General features: G+C 47.0%; 1 protein-coding gene across 1 annotated transcript in view; it reads right to left on the bottom strand.

Annotated features, from left to right (window-relative positions):
• Positions 1-18,672, bottom strand: part of SLC43A3 (solute carrier family 43 member 3) — a 247,485-nt gene that overhangs the window by 17,836 nt on the left and 210,977 nt on the right. The gene's annotated exons all lie outside the window — the stretch shown is intronic.

Below are 18,672 nucleotides of genomic sequence, written 5' to 3'. Positions count from 1 at the left end.
TGTTTTCCAACTTCTCCCAATGAGGGAACATGTCTGCAGGAAACAACTGAACAAATAAACAGACAGGGAGGGATCATGGATTCATCTGCTGTGACTAAAGGAAAGAAAATTACCAAGGTAAGAACCTAATTTTCCCTTCCTTGTCATCAGCAGGAGATGAATCCATTAACTGATGGGATGTACAAAAGCACTCCCTAGTTAAGGCGGGAATCTGTCACTCCCCGAGCAAGCACTTGTGCTCCACACTGCGCGTCCCAACATCCAGCCTGTAATGCCGGACAAAGGAGAGCTTAGAAGCCCAAGTAGCCCCACTACAGATCTCCTGAAGAGAGAGTGCTCCTGTTTCGGCCCACGAAGAGGAAATCGCTCTCGTGGAATGCGCTTTAAATGCATCAGGCGGAGACCGTCCTGACAGCAGATACGCAGAAAAAATGACTTCCTTGAGCCAACGGGCTATAGTGGTCTTAGACGCCAGAGACCCTCTTCGAGGACCTGACAACAAGACAAAAAGGTGATTTGACATTTGCAGATACTGCAAGAGAGCCCTGCGAACTTCCAGAAGATGTAACTGCCTAAAAGATTCCGGAAACTCCTCCCTAGTAAAGGAGGGCAGAAAAATGGGCTGGTTTAGGTGAAACACTGAAACCACCTTAGGCAGGAAGGAAGGCACAGTACGCACCGTAACTCCAGACTCTGAGAATTGCAGAAAGGGGTCTCGACAGGACAGAGCCTGGAGCTCAGACACACGTCTTGCCGAGGTTATGGCCACCAAAAAGACTGTCTTTAGAGTCACATCCTTCTCTGAAGCTCGCCTCAGCGGCTCGAAGGGCGAACACTGGAGAGCCTTCAACACCAGCCCCAGGTTCCAAGCCGGACACGGCAGCCACACTGGCGGTCGGAGCCGGAGCGCCTCTCTTAGAAATCGGGCAACGTCTGGATGAGCAGCCAGGGAAAGGCTCGAGACCTTCCCTCGAAAGCATGCCAATGCTGCCACTTGCACTCGCAGGGAATTGTAGGCCAAGCCTTTTTGTAAACCATCCTGCAAAAACTCCAGTATCGGCGAGACTGTAGCCCTCATGGGTGTGATCGCCTTTGAAACACACCACACCTCAAACTGGCGCCAGATCCGAGCATAAGCAACGGAACTGGACCACTTGCAGGCCTGCAAGAGAGTGGAGATGACTTTGTTAGAATAGCCTTTGTCTCTCAATTGCGCCCTCTCAAGAGCCATGCTGTAAGACCAAAGCGGCAGGGATCCTCCATGGTCACCAGACCCTGCATCAACAGGTTCGGTACCAGAGGCAAAGGAAGAGGGGCCTCCACCAGCATCCGCCGGAGGTCCGCGTACCACGGCCGCCTGGGCCAATCCGGGGCAATGCGAATCATCACTCCTTGATGTAGCCAAATTCGCAGGAGGACTCGCCCTATCAAGGGCCAAGGAGGGAACACATACAGGAGGCCCGGAGGCCAGGGTTGAGCCAAGGCATCCAACCCTGCCGAGCGAGGATCTCTCCGTCTGCTGAAAAAGCACGGGACTTTAGCATTTGCGCTTGATGCCATTAGATCCGCTACGGGCGTTCCCCATTTGGCACAGATCTGAAGAAACACTTCGTCTGCCAGTTCCCACTCCGCAGGGTTGATTTGATGCCTGCTTAGAAAATCGGCTTGCACGTTGCTCTGACCTGCTATGTGAGCTGCTGACAGAAGCTGCAGGTGTAGCTCGGCCCAGTGGCAAATCTGAGCGGCCTCCGCAGCCAGTGCTCTGCACTGAGTGCTGCCCTGTCGATTTATGTAGGCCACAGCTGTCATATTGTCCGACAGAACTCTGCCAGCCAGCCCCTCCAGAGTCTTGTGAAAGGCCAGAAGAGCCTGAAATATCACTCTCAGTTCCAAGCGATTGATGGACCACCCCGATTCCGCGGGTGTCTACAGGCCTTGGGCATAGCTTCCCTTGCAATGTGCTCCCCAGCTGACCAGGCTGGCATCGGTTATCACCAGGCACCAAAAGGGAAGCGCCAGCGGCATTCCTCGCCGCAGCATGCTGTTGGAGAGCCACCACTCTATACTGAGCCGAGCTGCAGGGAGCCACGTGAGTCTGCGTTGATAATCCTGGGACATTGGAGACCATCGTTGAAGCAGGGCAATCTGCAGAGGTCTCAAGTGCACTCTCGCCCATGGCACTACCTCCAAGGTGGCTGTCATCGACCCCAGCAGCTGGACAAAGTCCCAAGCTCGCAGGTGAGGCATCCGCAGGAGCAGACGGACCTGATTCTGAAGCTTGCATCGCCTTTGGTCGGGTAGAAAGACAAACCCCGAGGTCGTGTCGAACCGGACCCCCAAATATTCGCGAGATTGAGAGGGGGTCAGGTGACTTTTGGGTATATTGACGACCCAGCCCAGAGACTGCAGTACTGAGACCACTCTGGCTGTGGCCAGACGACTTTCGTCTGCCAAATCTGCTCTGATGAGCCAGTCATCTAGGTACGGGTGAACCCGGATACCCTGTTGCCTGAGAAAAGCAGCTACTACCACCATAACCTTGGAAAAGGTGCGGGGAGCTATGGTGAGGCCAAAAGGCAAGGCCTGAAACTGGAAATGCTTTCCCAACACTGCAAACCGGAGAAACCGTTGATGCGGGGGCCAAATAGGAATGTGCAAGTAAGCTTCTTTTAGGTCCAGAGACGTGAGAAATTCTCCTGGCTGTACTGCTGCAATGACAGAGCGCAGGGTTTCCATGTGAAAATGTCACACTCTTAGAGCCTCGTTGACTGACCTTAAGTCGAGGATCGGTCAGAAAGAATCGCCTTTTCGAGGCACCACAAAGTAAATGGAGTAGCGACCGCAGCCGCGTTCGGCGGGAGGCACAGGGATCACCGCTCCAAGGTGCAACGAGACTTGTAAGGTCTCCTCTACCGCCGCCCATTTGACGGTAGTACCGCATCGGGACTCCACAAACATGTCTCTCACCGGGTCGCTGAATTCCAATCGGTAACCTTCTCTGATCAGGTCCAGGACCCACTGATCAGAGGTAATCTTGGTCCATTCCTCGAGAAAGAGGGAAAGACGTCCTCCTACTGCAGGAATCGAGGAATGGACCGGCGCCCTGTCATTGAGTGGGTCGCCCCTGAACTCCAGGCCTTGAACCGGCCACTGCAGAATGCTTGTCTGAGCGAAAGGAGTTCCTCTGCTGAAAATGGGCACATTGAGAAACCCCAGCAGAGCGCCTCAGGCGATATCTGCGAACTTCATGGAAGCGAGGTCTGGAAGAGGAGGGCCACACAGAACCCTTGGAAGAAGGCCTCGGCCTATCCTCGGGCAAGTGCTGGGGTTTAGGGTCCCCCAGGTCTTTCACAATCTTCTCCAGCTCCTCTCCAAATAACAGGTGGCCCCGAAAGGGAAGCTTCACCAGCCTGTGCTTAGAGGCCATGTCAGCCGCCCAATGCCGAAGCCATAGAAGGCGGCGGGCTGCAACCGCCACAGACATTTGTTTAGCCGAAGCTCTGACCAGATCATAGAGGGCGCCAGCCAAAAATGACAGGGCTGACTCCATCCGCGGTGCAACCTCAGCGAGGGACTCCTCACTATCCGCGGGCTGTTCCACTGCCTGTTGTAACCAAGAAAGGCAGGCTTGGGCAGCATAGGAACTGCATATAGATGCCCTTAAGGCAAGGCCCGAGATTTCAAATGACCGTTTCAACGCGGATTCAAGCCACCAGTCCTGTATGTCTTTCAGGGCAACCCCTCCCTCTACGGGGAGGGTGGTCCTCTTAGTCACCGCCAAGGCGTCCACTTTAGGCATCCCCAAAGGGGCCAAGTGCTCCTCACTTAGAGGGTAAAGCTGACCCATAGCCCTGGCCACTTTCAAAGGCCCTTCGGGTTTAGACCATTGAGCTGAAATAAGCTCTTGGATGGAGTCATGCACAGGAAAGGCTCGAGCAGGCTTCTTAGTACTCGCCATCCTCGGATTACCAGAGGAGGCCTCACCCTTGGCAGGATCATCAATCGAGAGGGCCTGCAAGGCGTCCGAAATGAGCGCTGGCAGCTCATCGCGGTGGAAAATCCTCACCGCATTGGGATCATCCAGATCCAGTGGCAAACCGGCACTTTCCTCTGGCTCTTCAGACCATGAGGCCCTGCCAGAACCCTCAGAATCCACACCGCCCGACCACGGGGGGGGGGGGGGGGGGGGTGGTGAAAGGGAAGTGCGCCACTCTCCGACAGGGAATTTACTCGTCTGTGTTTTGCGTCCTTCCAACGCTCGGAGGAATCAGCCGTCCCCGGGCCATCAACACCCGGGGGGGAAACCAGGTAGCAGCGCAGTGTCAGACACCTGCGGCAGAGCTCTTTTCAGCATGAAAGCTTTATGCATTAAAAGCACAAACTCCAGGGAGAAACACTCACCCTGACCCTCCGTCTCCGAAACAGGAGAAACGGGAACAGGAGCGCCTCTGGTAGCCTCTAACCGAGGCGTCCCCCTGCACTCAGACTCCTCTGCAACAGCGCAGGTCGAGGCAAGCGGCGCTTCCAAAATGGCGCCCGCTGCCAGCTCCATTGAGCGGGAAGAATCATCGCTCGCCATGCTCGTACCAGCTCTAGCGTCTAAAGAGCACGTCTTACAGAGCCCCGCTGCTGATCTACGTTTACCACAACAGGAGCAGCGTTTAACTGCTTCAGCAGCCATCATCCGACCGGACGGAATTATACAAGTAAAATGACGGCTTCGCGCCAAAACTTACCCCGATCAGAACTGCGTCCGCGGGACCTCCCTGGAAGAGTTGGGCACCACTCTCACCTCAAAAGACCGAGTCAAATGAGCTCCGGTCAAGCTACACGTGGAAAATAGCCTCAGAATAGCCACGCAAAACCAATGCGTATTCCTTTTTTTTTTTTTAAATGCTGTGAGGAAAAGTTGGAGGCAGGCAGCAATAGAGGTACTTCGATAGGCAGGGGGACGGGTAAGGCAGGGAAAGGGCGGACCTCTATGCCTTCAAAGTGGGCACCACCAGCCACAACACCCCTGCTTCAACTGGCAAAAGCACAGGAGCCACCCCAGAAGCTGATGAAGCTATGTCCACACCTGCTGGGAGATAGAGCAATACTGAAGGCAGATGGAGCTAGCCGTCCATAGAGCACTATGGTTTTTCAGTGTTCTCTATCTCCACCTGCTGGTAGGCGGACATAACCCATCAGTTAATGGATTCATCTGCTGCTGATGACAAGGAAGTTGCAGATCTGTTGTCCATAGGTTCTCTTTACTACATGGGATCTGAGTTGATCATTTGCAGGGCATTATGTTGCTTTGCAGCATCTAGCGGTAAACAGATTTTGTGAGGCTGTTACTAAGATGACACCAGAATTTGAATATATATTTGTTTTGTATGACAAAAGAGAAATCTAAGACTGATGTGTTGACTACAGTTTTTTGATACGAGATTGAATAGTAGGCAAATTCATACTAAACTTACTGTAAAAAAATAAAATATATAGTATTGATTTTGTTCAGCTGTAAATTTTATTGTTCAGTATGTCAGACACATGAACACTGTCAAGTATGCCACTGACCTACACCAAAACAAGAGGATTAGTAAGCACATAGAAGTATTTGATGAGGAGCATTATGGTATGAATACCAAACAAAGTGTGAATTAGATGTGACAGTTCTGTAGCTAAATTAAACAGAGAAAGTTAGACTGGGCACTTCGGCCTAGTTCTGCATTGTAACTCAAAGCCAATGACAGTATGTGAAATATTTTATTATATACATACCTGTATCCATAAAATAAGTTTAGGTGACTACCCAAACTTATGGTCAAACAAACAAAAAAACTATTATGGAAGATGAGAAAACATTGTAAAGCTACCACACATCTTAAAAGTTATATAAAGAAAAAAGTGGAGAAAGAAAAAGAGAGTCCTTAGCTACCACATGGGTTAATAAAACCACCACATGCAAAAATAACCATCACGGGATTCTGAGAAAAATACTATTAGCAAAAACACGCAACATCAAAAAAGAAATTAAAAAACAGCAGCAAATAACAGTGCTCTCAACATTCTATAACTGAAGCCATGCCACTCAATAAGAAAAAAACAGACAGGATCTATCCACTGAATTCTTATATCTTCAAACTCATCAATTGCACATGGGAAGTATCCAAACTTACGAACACCCTCAAAAAGACTAGGCTATTCAATTGGATGTCTTATATGTGTCCACTGAGATAAGTGGACCATAATCTCCGAATCTATGGGCCAAGGACCACACATTAAACAATCGATATACAGGGTACCAAAGTGACTTTTTACAAGGCCTGTTTGGTCATGGTCCACCAGGACACAGATAATACTATCTAATCCCAGCTGCAGATTATTATTTAAATTTTAAAATCTGCATTTGTAAGAGATATCAGTCAGTAAGCACCAAGCACTGCATTCTAGTTCAACTTCCCCTTATGCATAACATTATGACTGGCTGTGTCCAACCACTGGAGGAAGCAGCTCCTGATTCCTTTGGGTGACAATAGCTAATTTTTGACAAAAATTAAGATGCCCTTTGAAAACTGCTTATAGGATCAGCAGCGGGTTTGCACTAGTTATACAGGCAAATGTGTTAAAGGAAAATACATTTGATGGAACAGTTACTGGTAATCAAGAATGACTGGCTAGCTTAATGTGATAAAATATAGGATCCCTTGAGGATTCCTAAAGATTTCTTTCTTATAAGTATTTGTCGAATTATCTGGCTGAAACTAAATAACTATGGCTTGGTCCTTAATGCCTAAAGGGTATATATCATATTGTCAGCAATATTAATTTCTCTTTTTGAATTCCTTTTTGTTCTAGTCTGTTTCTCTGGGGGTTGATTACAAAATCATTTATCCAATTATTCATGGATTACTGAAGGTTATGTAAACTAAAATATAATTCCAATTATACGTCAGCACTGTTAGAGTTTAAGATGTACAGTAGCATGTTCTCATCATGTAGTTGATGATAAAGTGCTGAATTAAAAAGAAGACTACCATAAACAGACTTAAAATCAAACCTATATATGCTATTTTGCAATATGTCCTTTCCTGCCACTAGAAGAGCTCATCCTCTCTCACCTGTGCACTACAGCAAGGTAAGAAGAGCAACTTTCAGGAAAGCCAGTCTACCCAGGTAAAATGGCACTGAAACTGCCAGAAGAGGAGTTTTTAAGAGGGGAATTCCAAGTCTCCCTTTGAAACTTCAGGTTGGAATTTTTAAAATTTGTTTAAAGTAACTTATTTTCTATCAACATACACATTCTAGGCCAGTGATGGCGAACCTATGGCATGCGTGCCAGAGAGGGCACGCAGAGCCCTCTCTGTTGGCACGCACGCCTGGTCCGTCCGCCCGCCCGTCGTCGCTGGTCCGCCAGTCCTCCCTCCCTCCCTCCGAGCACCAGGCCGGCCTCCCTCCCTCCCTCCCACCAAGCACCAGCCCGCCCGCCCTCCGAGCACCAGGGCCCCCCTCCTCCGAAATTTAAAAGGCATACCTGGTCGGGGTTAAGGCGGCGTCCGCAGCGGCAGCGAAGTGTGTTGTTTGCTCGGCGCATCTTCGGCCTTCCCTTCTGCTCTCAAGCTCTGGTCCCGCCCTCACTTCCTGTTTCCGCAAGGGCGGAAGGGAGGGTGCTTGGTGGGTGGGAGGGATGCCTGGTGCTTGGTGGGAGGGAGGCCTGCCTGGTGCTGGGAGGGAGGGAGGCCTGCCTGGTGCTGGGAGGGCAGGGGGGAGAGGAGAGTGGCTGGAGGGGAGAGGAGGGTTGCTGGACATGGATGGAGGGCAAGAAATGAAGAAGAAAGGAGGAAAGTAAAGAAATAAATGGAAAGGAAGCCCTGGAAACGGACTTAAGAGAAGTGATAGAGAGCAGCATAATCAGACAACAAAGGTAGAAAAATTCATTTTATTTTCATTTTAGTGTTTGGAATATGTCCAATTTGAGAATTTACATCTGCTATCTTATTTTGCAGTGGGTATACTGGAGCTGTAACAGCTTACAGAAATTATTTAAAATGAAAAAAAAAAATCATGTTATTTTTTCTCCTATACTTGTATAATATTTTCAATGAAGTCTGTTTATATGCACCATGGCTGGTGTAAGGGGTGTGGCTATCATAGGGGTGAAGTCATATTTGGTGACCCCGCCCATAATGAGTACCGGCACCTGTTGGCCAAGGTTGCCAATTGGGCAGTTTTCCGCGACCCGCGGCAGGAAATTTTTGCCCACCACGGGTCGCGGTTTTTTGGGCTGGTTTTTGGGTTTTTTCGGTGGTTTTTGTGCGGTTTTTCGGGCCAGTTTGGGCGGCACTAGTGACGTTTTGGGCGGGGCGCTAGTGACGTTGTGGGTGGGGCTAGTGACATTTTGGGCGGGGCAGTGATGGAGGAGGCGGGGTTGATGACAGCGGGGGCGGGGTTGAAGACGGCGGGGGTGGGGGTGTGAACTTTTTGGGCGGGTTTCGGGGCCGAGTACCTGGCAACACTGCTGTTGGCACTTTGTGATAAATAATTGGATTTTGGGTTGCTGTTTGGGCACTCGGTCTCTGAAAGGTTCGCCATCACTGTTCTAGGCAGATTACAAAACAAATATTTACACTGCAAATGGACATACAAACAAACAATACATAACCTATACATACTTGCAGTCAAATTCACTCACTACCAAAGGCCTCTTTATAAATGAAGGGTTCTGCTTTCTCTTACTTCCTAAAACTTAAGTAATTGTTTTCCATATGAATGACAGTGCTGCTACAGAAAACTCCCTAGTTCTAGTTTCAAGCTTTCTGTCCAATGGACGGTATCTGTAATCTCTATATGATAGAATATAATGCCCGATTCGGACAACAGGTCTCAAGTCAAACGTGCACTAGGAAAAACACTTATCTGCACTTTTCTTCTAAACAGTTGCACTTTCCATCCAAACTTGAAAACCCGAGAATCAGTCCCAGATATAAATCCACCCTGCAGAGATTATTTAGATATACCTTGGCTACCTCTGCCTTTATCATGACCTTTCTATTGGGACATTCTAGCTTCCCCAGTTTGTTAGTATCCTTTGAAGATACCTCACTTCAAACCATGTCCCCCTAAGTTACTGTAGACTTTCCCCCACATCCAATTTAAAAGCTGCTCTATCTTCTTTTTAAACATTAGCATTAACAATTGAGCTTCATCTTGGTTAAGATGGAGCCCATCCATTCACAATATGCACTCCCTTCCTCAAAATGTTGCCCTGTTCTTAATCTATATATATAGAAAATATCATGAACTTTCATGTGAATAACCCTGGGTAGTACACTTAACTCATACTTTCAGGATAATTAAATTAGGTCCTACCTGCTAATTTTCTTTCCTCGAGTTCCTTCAGACCAGTTCAGACACTTGGGTATATGCTCTCTTGCCACAGAACTGCTGAACTGTGACATCACTCTCTATAGGATTCTGTGCAGCCTAGCAACAGCCAGTATGTTCTTAAAGCAGTGAATGTAACTCTCCACAAATGCTAGGAGAAACCCAGTGACAACATATTGTAAACATCTGAAGTATCAATTAATGGAACTACAAATGGAGAAAAGTGAACAAGTTCCACATACCTTAAACACGCATTAGCCAAGCTATTTACAACCAAGACACTGAGGCCCCGATCCTCAGAAGAAAATGCAGGCACTAGAGGCCATTAACGCTAGACTAGCACCCACATTTGCTAGTGCGGAATGCTCAGAGCCGACGAGTGTGTGAATGAACGAGCTTGCCGGCTCACAGCACAATGGGCATGCAAATGCATGCTGATGAGGTCTTTCCATATTCCTCCCCAATGCTCAGCTGGCAGTGCGCTAAACAAGGGCACTCTTCCTGCTGTAAACCTTACACCAGTTCGAAGCCGGTGTTAGGGTGTCTAAGAGGCAGGAGAAGTTCATTTTCCTTTTGCGCACTATCATAGTTATATACCTGTCTGTTTTTGTTTTTCATACACGTTAAAAATCCTCTGCCAAATACTGACCTGCAAACTAAAATAATACAGCAACTTGGAATCCTGAAAATCACTGCTCCAAGCATACTAGAACAGCAATGACGACGACGTGGCAAGAGCAAATCCCCTCCCCCCAAAAAGGAGAGAAACTTCCCTTTCTGTGGAGTGGCACTTGTCTCTTTTCAGCAGCTCAGGTAGAATTGTGGTCTAAGGGAGGTCAGTAACTGATGAGCTGATGGCGAACGAGATGGATGGTGTGGTAAGAGCAGGCTCCCAGTGGCGTACCAAGGGGGGTGGGGGCGGTCTGCCCCGGTTGCACACCGCTGGGGGGGTGCCGCGCGCCGGTCAGCATCGTTCATTTCCATGCTCCCTCTGCCCTGGAACAGGAAGTAACCTGTTCCGGGGCAGAGGGAGCATGGAAACGAATGATGCTGAACGGCGCGCGGCACCCCCGCAGCGGCGTGCACCCGGGGGGGGGGGGGGGGGCTCTTTCGCCAGGGTGGGGGGGGGGGTTGCGCTGCACGGAGGGGGGGCGCTGCACCCGGGGGGGGGGGGGGCGGGGCGCATCGGCGATCCGCCCCGGGTATCAGTGCCCCTAGGAACGCCACTGCAGGCTCCTTCTCTCCAGTTTGACTGGGCATACACTCAAGAGCTGTGCTTGACACACAACTCTTGAGCCCATGTGTCAGGCACAATCCTCTCGCCGAACTCCCTAATACTCAATGCTATGAATGCGTCTATACTTGCATCTCATTAGCAATTCAGCATTAGGGAGGAGCTGCTCTGCACTGTTCCGGCTCTATTTCTCTGGTGCTGTTCAGTACAGCGCCAGAGTTTTGAGCATCTACCCGAGACGTTTCTAGAGTGGCCTGGAGGGATTCAAGGAAAGAAAATGAGGAGGTAAGACCTAATTTAATTTTATCATCCCTGCACACGGTCCAGATGCTTGGGACATACCAAAGCAGTATTCTTCAAAGGCAGGAACTAGCTCCATCTGCTGACAACACACAAGCTCCAAAAGCAGCATCTTGCCTTGCCTGCACATCTAGCCTGTCATGTTTGATGAAAGAATGCAATGATGACCACTTGGCTGCCTTACAAATCTCTTGAGGTGGAATTAATCTCTGTTTTGCCCAAGATGACACTTGACCTGAGGTCGAATAAACCTTCAGAATCGAGGGAACTGCTCTATCCAACAAAATGTCTGCTGTAGCAATTGCCATCTTAATCTAATGCACAACAGTAGCCTTCAAACTCGCTTTACCCTTTCTGGATTCATCAACGAGCATAAAAAGTCTGACATGCTAAACTTGCTGGTCCTTGACAAATAACAGAGAAGCTATCCCACACCCAACCTATAACAATCACCAGTCTACAGACCAGTAAGGAGACTAAGGAGAAATGGAGTAACTACTTTAGGAAGAAAAAAATAAGGGACATATTGAAATTCAAAATGGCCGCCGCTGTGGTATGACCTATCAGTTGCTTTCTCTGATTTCCGCATTTCGGGATGCCGAAGGGACGAGGCCGCTCATCCTCCACTGCTTCTCAGCAGCAAAACCCACCTGGTGGTAATATTCAAGCATTTTTTCAGGGCGCAACAGTCCCAACAACGTCGGAGAGGAACCTGCTAGAGAGCCCCGGAATGAATGGAGATTCCGGAACACTCGCTGGGTTAGAGCTTTCGCTCTCCCCCATGAGAGCTCCGCCCCCGCAGCAATCTGGAGTTAGTACTCCACTAACGGTGTCTCCAGCCCTGCCGCCGAAGAGTGGTACAGGGGAAACGAGACAGGAGGAGATACGATCAATCGAAGAAATTCGATTAGTGGGAGAACAAGAATCCCTGGTGGAAACGTTGTCTTTGATAACACATATGAGGACGCAAGAAAAAGGATCTGTTTGTTTGGAACAAATTTCCTCTACAAAAGAGACTGAGGTAATATCACAATTATTTTCTACTAAACCCAATGAAGTAACTTTGGATAGTTTGTGGCATTTAATAGTTGACCTGGGAAAAGTTATGTATTCTTAAAATAAAACGTTAAATCAAGATTTTTCTACATTAAATTCAAAAGTTAAGGAACTGGACGATAAAGTAGAAACTTTAACACAAGCTGAAAAGGAGTCTGAGAAAGAGTTACAAAAGACTCATTCCTATCAGGAAAATATAATGAAAGATTTGGTATCCTTAAGAAGGAAGACAGAATGGAGGATCCAAGATGGCCGCCTGAGCAGACGTGCAGGAAAGAGCTCCAGACATTCTCCGAAAGTTTGCTAATCGAGAACCCACGGTCCCGTAATGGGAAAGCGGAAGGGTAAACTCGGAGTACCTACCTCCACAGGTAGAGTTGATCCCTCTCTCCTGTGGCAACTAACATTGGAAGAATCTGGACTCCGAATGCCGGGAACCGGAGAGAATGCTTTGGGTGGTCCGGGTGATCATGTAGACCTAAGCGCTGAAGTAGCGTCTTTGAGTCTTCCGTCGATAACGGCTCCTCCGAGACCGGGAAGGGAAACCGCGGGAGCGAGTGCACAGCCAGCTGAATCTGGAAGTCGGTCCTCAGCAGCTATGTGTGGAGACCCCGTTGCCGCGTTGATGCCAGTGAGAATACCATCACAGGCATTGTTGCCTGATAGAAACCCTGACGAACCTTCTACTAGTCTCAGAGTTTTGAATAAACCATCGACTGTTACACTGGATTCCTTGTGGGAAGCACTACAGGGACTAACTACCAACCTGCAGCAAATAACAGGTATTTTGAGGGGTGAAGTAGCGGAGGTAAAACAAATACAAAATGACCTAGTAACAAAAACTGCTGAACAGTTTACAAAGATGGAGCATTTTGACAAAGAACTTAAAACTGTGAATTCCATTACACAGACATTGATGAAAGATAATAGTCTCCAAAAGCGGAAGATAGAATATCTGGAAAATCAGATTCGAGGAAATAATTTGCGTTTTTTGAATTTTCCGAAGTCTCCTCTTATGCCAGCTCTAGATATGTTGAAAAAGTATTTTAATGAAGTACTAGGTTTTCCCCCTGAGGGATATCCACCTATTACAAAAGCATTATATATTTCCGGAGCTGGAGAGACTAGATTGCTTAATCCCCAATCTGATTTAAATTTAACAGAATTCTTAGAGTCCTCATTGGATATTGTAACCGAGAGAACTACACTTTTGGTTACTTTCGCGTTGCAACTGGATCGGAATAATGTTTTTAAACTTTACTTCCGCCACACGAATTCACCGTTCTTGGGTTCAAAAATACAAGTATTTCCTGATCTTGCACGAGAGACTCAAAGAAAAAGAAAAAAATTTCTGTTGTTAAAAGAAAGACTATTACGTATAGGTGGAACCTTTATGTTAAGGTTCCCCTGTAAGTGTTATATTTCTTTGAATTCTGTTAATTATATCTTTTTTGAACCTGAGAAATTATCAGATTTGGTTTCCTCTAAAGAAAGTACTGCAGTAGTTCCTGAGTGATAGCGTGAAGCCCAGCAGCAATCCTCTAAGTTCTGTCTGTTTCAAAAATATATCAATCTACCTTTAATTTACCTACACTTATATTTCCTAGTTCTTGGATCAATATTATGTGGACTAAATTTTTATAGACTTTGCCTTTATTAAGGGAATTAATTCCAATTTCAGATATTTGTTTTATTTCTAAAAGTGAATTTATGTTGACTGCATAAATGTATATTTAATAAATGTAAAAATAAAATTTAAAAAAAAAAAAAAGAAGGAAGACAGAATTTCTTGAGAATGCTGCAAGAAATTATAACTTGTCTTGCGCTTTTTGAATTTTCCTAGAAGACACAATCTCCCCACGGGAAATGTTAAAAAAGTACTTGAAAGAAATATTTGAAATAGCTGAAGAGATTATGCCTCCCTTTACTCGGATATATTATCTACCTTCTACAGTGGGGGAAATAAGTATTTGATCCCTTGCTGATTTTGTAAGTTTGCCCACTGACAAAGACATGAGCAGCCCATAATTGAAGGGTAGGTTATTGGTAACAGTGAGAGATAGCACATCACAAATTAAATCCGGAAAATCACATTGTGGAAAGTATATGAATTTATTTGCATTCTGCAGAGGGAAATAAGTATTTAATCCCTCTGGCAAACAAGACCTAATACTTGGTGGCAAAACCCTTGTTGGCAAGCACAGCGGTCAGACGTCTTCTGTAGTTGATGATGAGGTTTGCACACATGTCAGGAGGAATTTTGGTCCACTCCTCTTTGCAGATCATCTCTAAATCATTAAGAGTTCTGGGCTGTCGCTTGGCAACTCGCAGCTTCAGCTCCCTCCATAAGTTTTCAATGGGATTAAGGTCTGGTGACTGGCTAGGCCACTCCATGACCCTAATGTGCTTCTTCCTGAGCCACTCCTTTGTTGCCTTGGCTGTATGTTTTGGGTCATTGTCGTGCTGGAAGACCCAGCCACGACCCATTTTTAAGGCCCTGGCGGAGGGAAGGAGGTTGTCACTCAGAATTGTACGGTACATGGCCCCATCCATTCTCCCATTGATGCGGTGAAGTAGTCCTGTGCCCTTAGCAGAGAAAACACCCCCAAAACATAACATTTCCACCTCCATGCTTGACAGTGGGGACGGTGTTCTTTGGGTCATAGGCAGCATTTCTCTTCCTCCAAACACGGCGAGTTGAGTTCATGCCAAAGAGCTCAATTTTTGTCTCATCTGACCACAGCACCTTCTCCCAATCACTCTCGGCATCATCCAGGTGTTCACTGGCAAACTTCAGACGGGCCGTCACATGTGCCTTCCGGAGCAGGGGGACCTTGCGGGCACTGCAGGATTGCAATCCGTTATGTCGTAATGTGTTACCAATGGTTTTCGTGGTGACAGTGGTCCCAGCTGCCTTGAGATCATTGACAAGTTCCCCCCTTGTAGTTGTAGGCTGATTTCTAACCTTCCTCATGATCAAGGATACCCCACGAGGTGAGATTTTGCGTGGAGCCCCAGATCTTTGTCGATTGACAGTCATTTTGTACTTCTTCCATTTTCTTACTATGGCACCAACAGTTGTCTCCTTCTCGCCCAGCGTCTTACTGATGGTTTTGTAGCCCATTCCAGCCGTGTGCAGGTGTATGATCTTGTCCCTGACATCCTTAGACAGCTCCTTGCTCTTGGCCATTTTGTAGAGGTTAGAGTCTGACTGATTCACTGAGTCTGTGGACAGGTGTCTTTCATACAGGTGACCATTGCCGACAGCTGTCTGTCATGCAGGTAACGAGTTGATTTGGAGCATCTACCTGGTCTGTAGGGGCCAGATCTCTTACTGGTTGGTGGGGGATCAAATACTTATTTCCCTCTGCAGAATGCAAATAAATTCATATACTTTCCACAATGTGATTTTCCGGATTTAATTTGTGATGTGCTATCTCTCACTGTTACCAATAACCTACCCTTCAATTATGGGCTGCTCATGTCTTTGTCAGTGGGCAAACTTACAAAATCAGCAAGGGATCAAATACTTATTTCCCCCACTGTAAATCACGGCAGATTCAGAAAGCTGAAGAATTGGATGTCTCAGCACTTCTTGAAACTTCTGATATTAGTGATATAACACCAGCGACTTTAATAGCAACGGTAACCTTATTACCTGACAAAGAATAGTTAATGAAACTTTTTTTCAAAAATAAAAATAAGACCTTTTTGGGTCAGCGTATCCAAATTTTCCCTGACGTCTCTAAAGAAACTCAGAAGAGACGCCAGCAGTTCTTACTAATGAAACCGGGGGTTTTACAATTAGGGGCTACTTTTTTTTAAGCTACCCTTGTAAGTGTGTGGTTAACTAACCTTGTAAGTGTGTGGTTAACTATCAGTCTAACAAGTTTGTTTTCTTTGAACCGTCCCAACTAACAGCCTTTATAACAGCTAGGAAAATGTAGCGAGGGCAATCTCTTGAATAAGTATTAGTTGGTACTGTGATAGGTTACACCAAGTAAATACTTCTAAAAATTGTTGTTATTAAAAATTCCATTTAGTATATCTTGAATATCCAATTGTGGACTTGAGTAAAGGAGGTAGAAATGTTTGTCCTTTAGTTTTTCTCTCTGTCCTCTGATTTAAGGAATATTTATTAATGGTTGATGGACCAGAACTTTACTTTTCTGTACAAGTTTAATACTTGAATGTATAATGAAAATCTTATAAATAAAAAAAAAGGAAGAAAAAATAAAAGGAACTGGCCTAAGAACCACTTTGTCCACTGAAAACATTAGAAATAGTTTCCCATTACAACAGAGCTTGCAACTGATATTTTTTTTTCTGCTGAACAGATAACCACCAGAAAACCCATCTTCAAGGTAAGATCCTTCGAGTTAGAGTCTTGTATCGGTTCAAAAGTTGCATGCACCAAGGCTGACAATACCAAATTAAGATTCGAAGGAGACATCATTGGATGCCCTAGGCAGTCTGAGTAACTTCACCTCTTTGAAAAGCCTCACATTTGGGTGTGCTCCTAAGGACTGACACTGCACCAAATTGGTAACATGCCACTGCTGCTAACTAAACCCTAAGGGATGACAGCATCAAACCCTTTTCAAAACCATCCTGTTGCAACTCCAAAACATTCAAAACAGAAGCTCTTAATGGGGTTACCTGAAGATCCATACACCAACTCTCAAAAATCCTCCAGATCTTCACATACACTAAGGATATATAGGATATCCTGACATATAATAAGGTCACTATCACTCTAGAGGTATAACACTGCTTTTAAGGAATCTTTCCAAAAGGAAGCCGCCTTCTAAAGGGAAGCTTACTAACCCTAGCCTTGAACCCTACATCTGCCAACCAAGTCCAGAGCCACAGAAACCTCCTTGCACACCCTTGGCAGAAATATGAATCAAGCCATACAGCATATCAGTCAGAAAAGTGGAACCCATACCTAACCAATCCACCACTGAAACTTTATCAGCAGAATACTGCACTAAAGTCTCAGGCAATGTTCTAGCATCTAAAATAAACACAAGCCACATAATCACCACAACCAGCTACCTGCGGAGTCAGGGTAGAAACTTGATTCAAAATAGCCTCCATGTGACGATCTAGAGGGTCTTTCAATACAGCTCTGCCCTCCACTGGAATTGTCATCTTCTTAGTAACAGACACCAGAGCATACCATATATCTTTTCCTCCGCCAAACTTGGATAGACCCTAGCCACTGAGCAACCAACCTTAAAACCTACATCCATGTGCTCAGATTATGCCAAAATCATTTTCTTAATGGCACTGTGCAGAGGGAAGGCCCTCAAAGACTTTCTAATTATGCCCAAGAGAGGATCTCCCCCTTTAGCAGAGTCCATGGGCTTATCCTATATAATAAAAAGCACCTCCAACGTTCTGAAGCTGACTCCGTGAAAGTGAAGCCTTGAAGCATTCGTCCTCCTGCTGTATCCATCTCCTGAACTGACGTCACGTACTTCCGGGTTCGTCACAAACAACAGTGACCAATCACTGGAAGGGAACGCTGCAGAGTTGCCAGGCCACGGAACGCGACGTCACACGCATGAGGCTGTCGTCGTCCCTCCCTTGCAGTTCCAGGTCCCCTCCCTCCAAATTTTAAAAGTCATCTTCACTAAATCGGGTTTACGGTGGCCGTCAGCAGCGGTAAAAGGCGTGCAGGCTCAGCCCTTTTCTCTCTCTCAGCTCTGGTCCCGCCCTTGCGGAAACAGGAAATGAGGGTGGGACCAGAGCTGAGAGAGAGAGAAGGGCCGAGCCTGCATGCTTTTTACCACTGCTGACGGCCGCCATAACCCCGACTTCATAAGTGAAGATGACTTCTAAAATTCGTAGGGAGGGGTGCTGGAACTGGAAGGGAGGGAGGGACGACAACCCTGGAACTGGGAGGGAGGGGAGGGAGGGAGGGAGGGAGGGGGACCCTGAAACTCGGGAGTCTGCAATGACCTGTTCCTTGCCAAATCCAAAGGTCATTACTCCATCCTCATCCTCCTCGACCTATCCGCCGCTTTTGACACTGTCAATCACAATTTACTTCTTGCCACACTGTCCTCATTTGGGTTCCAGGGCTCTGTCCTCTCCTGGCTCTCCTCTTATCTCTCCCACCGTACCTTCAGAGTACACTCTCATGGTTCTTCCTCCACCCCCATCCCGCTCTCTGTTGGAGTTCCTCAGGGATCTGTCCTTGGACCCCTTCTCTTTTCAATCTACACCTCTTCCCTGGACTCCCTGATCTCATCTCATGGTTTCCAATATCATCTTTATGCTGACGACACCCAGCTTTATCTCTCCACACCAGACATCACTGCGGAAACCCAGGCCAAAGTATCAGCCTGCTTATCCGACATTGCTGCCTGGATGTCCAACTGCCACCTGAAACTGAACATGGCCAAGACCAAGCTTATTGTCTTCCCACCCAAACTCACTTCTCCTCTTCCTCCACTCTCTATCTCAGTTGATTACACCCTCATCGTCCCCATCTCATCTGCCCGCAACCTCGGAGTCATCTTCGACTCCTCCCTCTCCTTCTCTGCGCATATCCAGCAGATAGCCAAGACCTGTCGCTTCTTCCTCTATAACATTAGCAAGATTCGCCCTTTCCTCTCTGAGCACACCACCCAAACTCTCACCCACTCTCTCATTACCTCTCGCCTTGACTACTGCAACCTACTCCTCACTGGCCTCCCACTTGG

Source organism: Microcaecilia unicolor, chromosome 1, assembly GCF_901765095.1.
Source record: "Microcaecilia unicolor chromosome 1, aMicUni1.1, whole genome shotgun sequence".
NCBI classification, from domain to species: Eukaryota; Metazoa; Chordata; class Amphibia; order Gymnophiona; family Siphonopidae; genus Microcaecilia; species Microcaecilia unicolor.
The sequence above is the reverse complement of the archived record's forward strand: the minus strand, read 5'-3'. Positions and strand labels throughout refer to the sequence as shown.